The 9,871-nt window shown below is 35.8% G+C and overlaps 1 long non-coding RNA gene across 1 annotated transcript; it reads right to left on the bottom strand.

The window, feature by feature from the left end:
• Positions 1-1,583: 1,583 nt before the first annotated feature.
• On the bottom strand, positions 1,584-7,174 carry LOC114027455. The gene is made up of 3 exons (XR_003567259.1): positions 7,113-7,174; positions 4,191-4,275; positions 1,584-2,313 (listed from the first exon to the last, which is right to left on the bottom strand). It is a non-coding gene; the product is annotated as an uncharacterized LOC114027455 (long non-coding RNA).
• Between the last annotated feature and the right edge of the window lie 2,697 nt (positions 7,175-9,871).

The raw sequence follows: 9,871 nt of genomic DNA on the forward strand, positions 1-9,871 counted from the left end.
CCAGAACACCCCTTTAGTAAGTCTGCCTTGAATCCAGGAACACTTGGGTCTAAATCTCTTATTTGACATGTATTGCTGTATGACCCTGGGCATGTCACTGTACCCCTAAGTATTCTAAACAGCTCACTATGACTATAAGTTGCAAAGAAGGTATTAATTAGCATTGATAGAGGGGCTTTTCTCACTTGGAGAACTTGGAAGTCCTCTACAGCAATGAAATGGCAGGTTTATTATTATAATCTTAAAATATAACCTTTTATTTTTATATATACTCATATATGTGCACATCATCTCCCCTGATAAGCTCCATGGAGTGAGGGTGAGGGACCAATTTTTTTTGGTCATTTTCCAGCACCCAGTAGACTAGGTAGTGATAAATATTGGTTGAATAATTGGTTGATCCATCAATTAAAATGGAAATATGTATTAATTTAATATTAGATAAAGCAAAATGTGATCAGAAGAGCAAATTTGATTTTTTCCAAAAATCATATCGCCCATTAACTAAGCCACATATAAATGCTATGAGGATAGTTCAGTTAATACATACATACATATATACACACAAACTCACATCTATCTATCTATCTATCTGTCTATCTATCTATCTATCTAACCTCACATTGCCTTCTTCTAGTAGCACAGTTACCATTTTGTCTATAGTTTAGACAACATTTCATCTGCTTGGAACAGTTGGAATGACAAGACAGATCTTCCAATTGGTCAGACTAAAAGTCAAAACACAAACAAACTTGGAATCACTCTTCCTGATATGAAGACTCAGCTCTTCTGTTTCAGGAGGGAGAAAACCACAATTCTGAGAAAGGTTTCACAGTCTGACATACTCACATATAATATGGATTAATAAGTGAAATGGAAATAATGATATCAAATTCAGTTTTGAGGGCATAAACCTCCATGTCATTGGGTTCTTTTAAGACTAGCCCAGAAACTAGCATATAGCAAATCCCTACTTTTGGGAAGGCCAGTAGCTATGAGATAGATCTCAGATCTTTGGTTTAATGAAAAAACAACAAAAAAGTAGGCAGTTGGTTAAGCTGTAGTTATTGTAATGCATATACTATAGACCCTTATGATATTCTTATTTCTTAAATCACTGGCTACATTCTCTCTAGTTTATCTTCTTATTTTTCATAAACATTCTTCTTTTCTGATACTCTATAGTTTTTTCCATTGACTATATTTTCTCAGTCAGTTCATCATATTAAGAATGATATATATTTTTTAACATCAGAGAGATTTTGTTTTGTTATTGAAGATGAGAGAATTCGGTATTCTTGTGATGAAATGGGAAATATTTTTTAAAAGAACCAAAAATGGAAAGAAAATATGCAAAAATAAAAAAAGAACCTTCATAACTGAGCATCATAAACTAACTCTGGCCAACTCTCAACCTGAGCATAGCACACACACCACCAACAAAAGCTTTTTTAATATTTATTAATATTCACATAAGATTGACTAAAGAAAAGCAAATAGTTAAGTTTCAATAAGGGATTTTTAAAACATCACCAATACATTTTAAGAAAAATTATTTTCAAGAATATGGAAGTTAACCTGACAGTGCCTTACAATTTATTGAGGAGCAAAGTGGCGGTCCCAATTATAGATTTAAACTCAAAAGCTTTTGGCTCCAAGTCTAGGTTTGCAGCTAGCAATCTAAAGCCTCTGTCGATGATGGATCGTTTTCTCATCTATAAAATAACAATCGATATTGACACCACAAAATGAACGTTAATATTTTGAACGTGTTAAATATTAAGTTTTGTCCACCTAATCCATTTGTGTGGAAAGCAGTTCCTTCTTCTGAAAAAAAAAAATGAACGTTCAAACACCAACCCACTCACCTTCCCCACCTCCTCCCAAAGAAAGGAAAAGCGGTTGAATGAGAAAACTCAACTCTTTCAGATTAAATTGGAGTGGAGAGGACCGGATCAACAATATGCAATTATTTGAAGATCTCATTTGTTCAGATCTTGAAATAACTCAGGTTCAGACATCCTTGTGGGATAATTTCAAAGAGTGTCTAATATTAGGGAGAGTGTTTTCTTTGGCTGTTGAGCTTCAAATCACAGGTTCTCTGGTTGTACTCCTTTTCCTATTGCTTCTATTCCTGCAATGCACAGTTTGTTCCATAAAGATGCCAATAATACTTCACACTGAACCTTTCCCTTGGGGGTCTTTGAGCAATTTTAGAAACATGTTTCATCTTCACTTTTTATGAATGTGGAAATGGAGACAAAGGCAGCTTCAGTGAATTCCTCAAGGACAGCAGAGAAATCTGCAGCAAGACTAGAAGAGAAAGTTATAACCCCAACCTCTTTGTCCTCTGTTCTATTACAACATGCATTTTCTTTGACTAGTGAGATCATGGGCCAGAAAGAGAGTTTCTCTTTTTCTTTATGAATAACTTGTAGCAATTGACTAATATATAATGAAACATAACTTAAAACTTTTGGTTTATAAAAGGATCATGTTGCTAGTCTATTTTTACAAATTTTAAACTTAAAACATTAAAAAAGGAACTTTTCTATTCATATGCACCAGAACCCTAAAAGTAGAATCTCTATAAAACTGCAAATATTCATTTCATACCACTTGCATTTAAGTTGTTATGTATAGGTGTTTATATGTATATGTGCATATATGTGTGTTTATATATGTATATATATACATATAAATATATATACATATTATTTTAAAAATTGTCCTGCTTGCCGTGCTTCCTTCTAATCTCCATTTTGTTCTTTTAAGTGCATTTTAAAAACTATTTAAGTGACCTTTTTTGGAGGGGGATCACTGTTGCTAATCCTAATCTCACCCCAACTATTACCAATTGAGTGTTCTGCTGAAGTAGGTGTTGGGGCCCTGGGCAGTCAGTCATCTTGGGAGAAAGTCCTTTTTTAATGTATTTTCTTCTCTTTGTTTCTTGGTTACTTTATTGATCCATGATTTTATCTATATGGTATTCCCCCCAAAATATAGATCATAACCGGCCCATCCCATTCTCATCCAGTTGGACTCTTTTCTATTTATGCCCTGCTATTAATCTCCCAAAGTGGTTCTTTTGCTGGATACTCTATTGATATCGCAACGATTCTAATGGATCATGTGAACTGTCTACAAGTCATTTTAGGTTCTTGGTACCTGATATTCTTTTCCGGTCATATCTGATGACATCTTTTATGCCACCACTGGGGGATTCTTTACTGGTAATGTGTTATAGGCTTCTCATACCTATCATGTGCCTTTACTTTGCCCTGCAACTTAAATTCTTAAATAATTTTTGTATTTTATGACTGACAGCCTTATAGTATCTTATAATTAAACTACTATTATAGAAAGATGACTTTGTTTCAGGGATGAACTTGGGGTTGTTAAAAGTACTGGGAAATTTCCCAAAGGCAATCAAGTGTTTCCTCTTCCTATCATTTGATTCTGGGTCCATTTTATTGTGTGTTTTCAGTGTCTAGCCAAGGTATATGTACTAATCTATTGTCTGTCCAACTACATATCATAGCTTGAACTATAGAAAAGCAATATCTATTTAATTTTTTGTAAATAATAATAATAATAATAATAATAGCTAGCATTTATATGGTGCTTTAAAGTTTGCAAAGAACTTTATATTACATCATTTGATCCTTACAACAACCTTGGGAGAAAGACACTATTATTTTCCCCATTTTACAGAGGAAGAAAACAAGGGAGGCAGAGTTTAAGTGGCTTGTCCAGGGTCACAGATCTAATAGGTATTGGAAGGTGGAATTCAGCTCAGGTCTTAGTGACTCCAGGTACTCCATGCATGGTATCACTTAGCTGCCTTTGAGTTGAACTCTTTTGAGCAATTGTAGACCTTATTTAGGAGAGTTTGCATTGTTCTGTCTTGATGCAATCAGCACAATGGCATTTGCAAACAAAAATTTGGAAGGACCTCATCATCTATAGCGTAACCTGGTTTCATTTAGACTCTGCACTGCATTGCCTTCATGACAATGGCAAAATCTTTTGGAGATACAGCTTTATGTTTTACCACTCATTTGATAGTAGTGATCTTTTTATTTACAGCTTTAGTGGCAAATTCTTTTCATGAGCCTTCTTCATGTCATACTTTCTCAATTTTTTCTTAAAAAAAACCCACTAAAACACAAGAAATGTGCTACCCTTACCTCTCCCTCTGAACACTTTTTCATCCTCTTCCTCCAAGTAATCTTCTGAAGTGAAATGAAGTTAGAAACAAATTCAGTTCAGTTGCTACAAGTAAGAAAAACAATGATACAAGCAGATTTCATCAATGCATCATCACTGGCTTCCCTAGACTGCTTCCTATTACATGCAAACAATGGATCACAGATCATTAGCCTAGGTGAACACAAATGAATACCTGTGAACTTCCCCCACTGGCCACAGTGACAAAAGTGGAAAGGAGAGTCAAGGGAAATCATTATGGCAGAACCAATCTGGTGCCTTCGAGGTTTGATTAATGTTTCACCTATAAGCCCTAATCATTCTTACCACAATGTCCCTCTGGCTCACTAAATGCTTTATCACCACTATGCTATCTTCATACCACTCTTGCCAGAACACTCTTCCTTTCGTCTTGCAAAATTATGAAGATATGTAAATGTCCTACTCATCATGAGTTGGATGTCAGCTGGGATTCACAAAGACTATTTCAGCAGACAAAAAGCTCTGGCAGGGTTTTTAACCAACCTAGAAAGACTTTGAGTATTGGCCCAGGGACACACTGTGATTTCTATCACGGACCAAACAAGTCAGCTCCATTTCATCACCAGTTCAACACCACTATATTGACTACAGTGTTCCATGAAATATGGTCCCAAGTCTTCTGTAGCCCCTTTTTCTTCTGCATTAACTGGGCTTGAGCACAAGAAAATGGTGCTGGAAATGCTAAGAATCATGATTTGTAAATAGTCTCAAAACATTCAAATAACTTTTGGTTCTGCAAATGCAAGACCTTTGTCCAGTGACTAAGATGCTGCTACTGTTGTCATACTTGCAGAGGAAGCTCTAAGATAAGTGGGCTGGTAGTGTTACATAACACTAAGGTGTTATATGCTATATATATATATTATATAACACCAAGGTATTATATAATATATATCTACATATGTATATTATATATAGTGTTATATAACACTAAGGATTTGTAGAACATGAAAAAAGAAACACAGAGGATGAAAAGATAAATATTGAGTGTTGTCTGTATCATTGGAGTGAATGTCCACACTGATGGGACTATAAATCCTTTAAAATATTTGTATTATCTATCTATCTATCTGTCTGTCTATGGGTTGGTTTAGCCAATCTTACTTTAATGATTCAAGAACTTGGTACTTTCCTGGTAGAATTACTTCATCAATCAATGAAGGATGCAAGCTCTCTAGGCATACAGATAATCTTGGGAGATTACTATGTTCAAAAATGTCATTCCCCTAGGGTTGAATTTGTGATACCCATCCAAACTAAATTAGGTAGGTCCTTGGACATAACCATGGTGTCTGTCACTGAGCATCACATCATCTGAAATGTTTCCAAATTGGTAGGGTCTGACAGACCTTACATTCCAGTGGTATAGCCCTGAAAACCCAGGGTCATTTCTATACCACAACGAGACTATCACATGTTCATGTATTCAAATTTATATGCACTTAAATATCATATGCATTCAATAATATACATGTACCCTCATTTCATTAAATTTAAGTGGATCCTGTGTAACTTTTTGAAATATTTGTTTGAATTAGTTTTTATTCTAATTGATTTTTGTAGGCTTACAGCTTTTACCTGTTAGGTTGGTAGTATCTTAAAATAAAGACAGGAAGTTAATAGTTTAGAAGACTTAATTATACTCCTGGACTGCTAGTAATGTACTCTCTGATCACTTTTGGTAAGGAAAAATTTATAATTTCTTAAGTAGACATTGTTTTTATCAATATCAATTAATTTTCCGACATTCTTCATATTTTTAATTTAGACTTTTGAAACGATTATCTTAAAAAAATCTCAGAAAGTTTCTGTGATATTATAGGATGAGCGCCACTGGTCTTTGCACAAGAAAAGTAGACTTGCATTCTCGCTCAAACTTATTACTTGTGTGACCCTGAATGAATCATTTCATCTCTGTGAAACTCACTTTCCTCATTTGCAAGATGGCAAGAATAATACCATTATTATCTATCTTGTAGACCTAATGTAATGTAGTAAACCTTAAGTCACCATCTATTTCAATATGGCAAGTGTTTCATGCGTGCCTATGTTGTCCCTAATAATGCAATTTTGAACCACTTCATACCTTGGTAAAGAGTTACAGATAGAACTGCTTTGGCAAAAAAAAGAAAGAAAGAAAAAAGACCACTTTCTAACCAGCCCTCTGATGATAAACCTTTGAACTGAGCTGCTCTTTGGAGGATAACACACCATCCATTACTGTGCTGGGCCCTTACTCAAAGCATCTCTAGCTTGCTAGGATTTGTTGTGCTCAGTTACCTTGGTCTTCAAGTACCCAGGATCACATCCATGCCAGCATGAGGCATTGTAATAAAATTTTAGTGGATGATAGCACTATATAAATGTGAGCTATTATTAACTTGGCTTCTGTGTTTTCTTTCTTCTAATGCCCCATTTCCTTCTATTCCCAGGCATAAATATATTCCACCAATATATTAGTATTTCTCTTCAGTTAAATGCCACTAGCAAGTCTAGGTAAGTATTCTTAGTTGAAAATACTTAAAATCATACCAGGAATAAAAAAAATGATAAACTTTATAGTGTAAGAAAAAGAGAGCATCTTATATTGTAGTGTATTTGAGGAAGAGTATACAACAGCAATATATTTGCTGATAAGCCTGGTAAAAGTCATGATAAATATACAAAGTTCTATATCTTTGTTAATAAAGAAGTCATGATAAGTACTAGAGGCTGCTGTGATATACCCAGTAGGAAGTAGTTAGGTGGTTGACTGATAGCCATCTGTTAAACACCTCCACTATTTTCTGTTAAGGCTCTCTTCGTCTGCATTTTAAGGGCTACTGAGAAGGCTCTCTAACATGGAAGGGGGGTGGGCTTACCTCCAAATAGAATGTAGTCTTGGTTCTGGAGACAGAAAGTAAATATTCACTGAATCTAAAATCATTCTTTCTCTCTATAAAAGTAAAACATGGTGTGGATGAGTAATGATTAGCCACATCTTCCTTAAGTGTAAACCACTTCCTGAGTGAATGCATTTTCTAGAATCGTAGCATTTTAGAGCTGGAGAGATCTTAGATGTGGCCTAGTTCAACGGTCTCATTTTCCATATGAGGAAATTGGGGTACAAAGAGGTCAAGAGACTTCTCCAAAGACATTTAGCTTGCCAAAGACAAGATTACAACCCAGGTCTTTGATTGTGAACTTTGAAAGTGACTTTCTACTCCATCAAACAGACTGCAGAAGTTAGGAGACTTGATCACATAACAAATCAACAATGTCAGTGGAACTAAAACCCAAGTCCTTACTGGTCATCAGTTCAAGGATCTTTCCATAAATTGTGCTGCTAAATGGACAGACTTTAATTCAGTTTGACTGCTAGTGGAAACTTGGAATGAGAGTATTAATCATCTTTAATACATTTATATAAATGGATTCCCCCCCCCTTTTTTGGTAACTTTTCATTGGAATTTAACTTAGGGATAAAAACTGGGTGTGGTGATGGTAAAAATAAAGGAATCAATGTATTTATTATAGGCAAAACTAGCCTCGTATTTTTATGTTCCCTTTGCCCAATCCATACTTAGGATAGGGGTATTCATGTTTCCAGGGGAGGTCCAAAGATTAGTATCATCATTCCTTTTGCCTCATGGTCTGCTGGTTATTTCACTGTGGGGGTGGGAGGAGGCTGGTCCTGGTAGAAGGAACAAGGTTTCTGAATAACTGAGTGAAGGGACAGTAGAAGAGTTTGACTGCCTCTTTTCTGATTGTGACCACGCCCTAACTATAGTTATATAGTAATAGTTATAGTAACTATAGTTAGTCTACATCTTGCTAACCCTTTCATCATTTTGTAAGTACTGTTTTCCTACTTCCTACTTCCACATGGAAATTCCTAGTTAGGCCTCTGTCCTGAACAATAACAAGGGGCCTAGCAAAAGAAAAAGGATGAGTTTAAGCTGGGGGCAGGTGTGAATTGAACAAAAACACACTCAACAAGATGAATAAGATTGGTTCAGGTTGAAGGAGTGGGGCTATGCTTGTGGAAACTGATGGCTTTGGAAAATGGCTTACAAAAATACTTGTAATGCTTTTATAACCATCACTGCTTGAAAAGGCAGGCATAGCAGAGATCAGCATAATTAGGGAAACTTATAGAATTGATTTTCAAGTATCAACTATTTATTTTCAAGTCTTAACCATCCCCTCTGAGTATTTCTCTTAAACAGAGATGCTTATTAAATGGGAGAATCTACTTTGGGGGTGCTAGCTGGTATGCCTAATGAATAAAAGAATGAGTAAGGAAATGCATGTTCCAACATTACAGTATAGCTAATCTGCATGGCAATCACTGATTCACTTGCTGTCCCTGTATTGCCAAGGGCTATTTGGTAATTTTTAAAGGCACTGATTTCAATTAAATATTTCAACATGTATTTATTAAGTTACTGTTGTTTGCTTATTTCAGACTATGTTAGGCATTGAGAGAGATAGAAATTTTAGATGAGAGTCTCTGCCCTCCTGGTGCTTATAGTGAAATGGAAGTATATACTACACATACAGATGACAATAATAATAAATATGCTGTTTAATACATAACATAATAAAAAGTTCCTATTCTCTGACCTGGCTCCATTCAGCTCTTTATTTTTACCGTTTTCATAAGTAGGGAAAAGATACGTTATAGCCTAGTTCAGGTAGATGAATCTGCCACTATTTGCACTTGGTCTTACTGATCAAAGCTTCCTAGACTTTAGCTCAGGATAAAAGTTTAGAAGATGCCCATGAATAAATCAGACTTGGCTTCAGAGCTCCTATCCAGGTAAACAGATTACTTTGCCATAGTAGGAGATCTTAAGAGCTACTCAACAAGAACAAAGATTCTCATTTCTAAGCAAGAATGGAAAGAAGGGAGGGAGGGATGGAGGAAGGAGGAAAAAAAGTAGGAGAAGGAAGGAGGGATGGAAGGAAATAGCGAAGGAGAAGGAAGGAGAGAAAGAAGAAGAGATGGAAAAAAAGGAGGAAGAACAGAAGTAAGGAAAGGAAGGAAGGAAAGAAGAATAGATAGAAAGAAGGAAAGAATTGTTTTTAAAGTGCCTACTATGTGCCAGGTATTGCACTGTGTTTTACAGTTATTGTCTCATTTGGTCCATGTATCAACTTTGTTAGATGGATTCTATTATTATCCTCATTTTACAGTGGAGGACAGAAGTTAATTGACTTGTCTAGGGTTCACCCAGCTAGTGTCTGAAGCTATATTTGGACTCAGTCCTTCCCGACTCTAAGCCCACCTCTCTATTCATTGTGTCACCTAGATGCCCCTAGAGGATATGGAGAAATGTAAAGTTTCTGCTTTTTGCTGCAGTCAAATAACTGTTCTGTGTGCTCATAGTATAAAGGGTCCTCCCTACATGAATGTCATAAGGAAGGCTAGGGGCAGTGGTAGCATGGTGGCCTAGTAACTGGTGGAGAACATTTAGCTGAAGATAAATACATGGAACTAGAAAAAGAAGTGATATTGTCACCAGAATATACTATGGACCACCGAGACAGAAAGGGGAAGTAGATGAGGCATTTGGGAAACAAGTCATGAGTCAGACACCGGGCCTAGTATATAATAGTGATGGAGGACTTCAATTTT

The sequence above is a fragment of the Vombatus ursinus genome, unplaced genomic scaffold (genome assembly GCF_900497805.2).
Source record: "Vombatus ursinus unplaced genomic scaffold, bare-nosed wombat genome assembly UNPS02014861.1, whole genome shotgun sequence".
Taxonomy (NCBI): Eukaryota; Metazoa; Chordata; class Mammalia; order Diprotodontia; family Vombatidae; genus Vombatus; species Vombatus ursinus.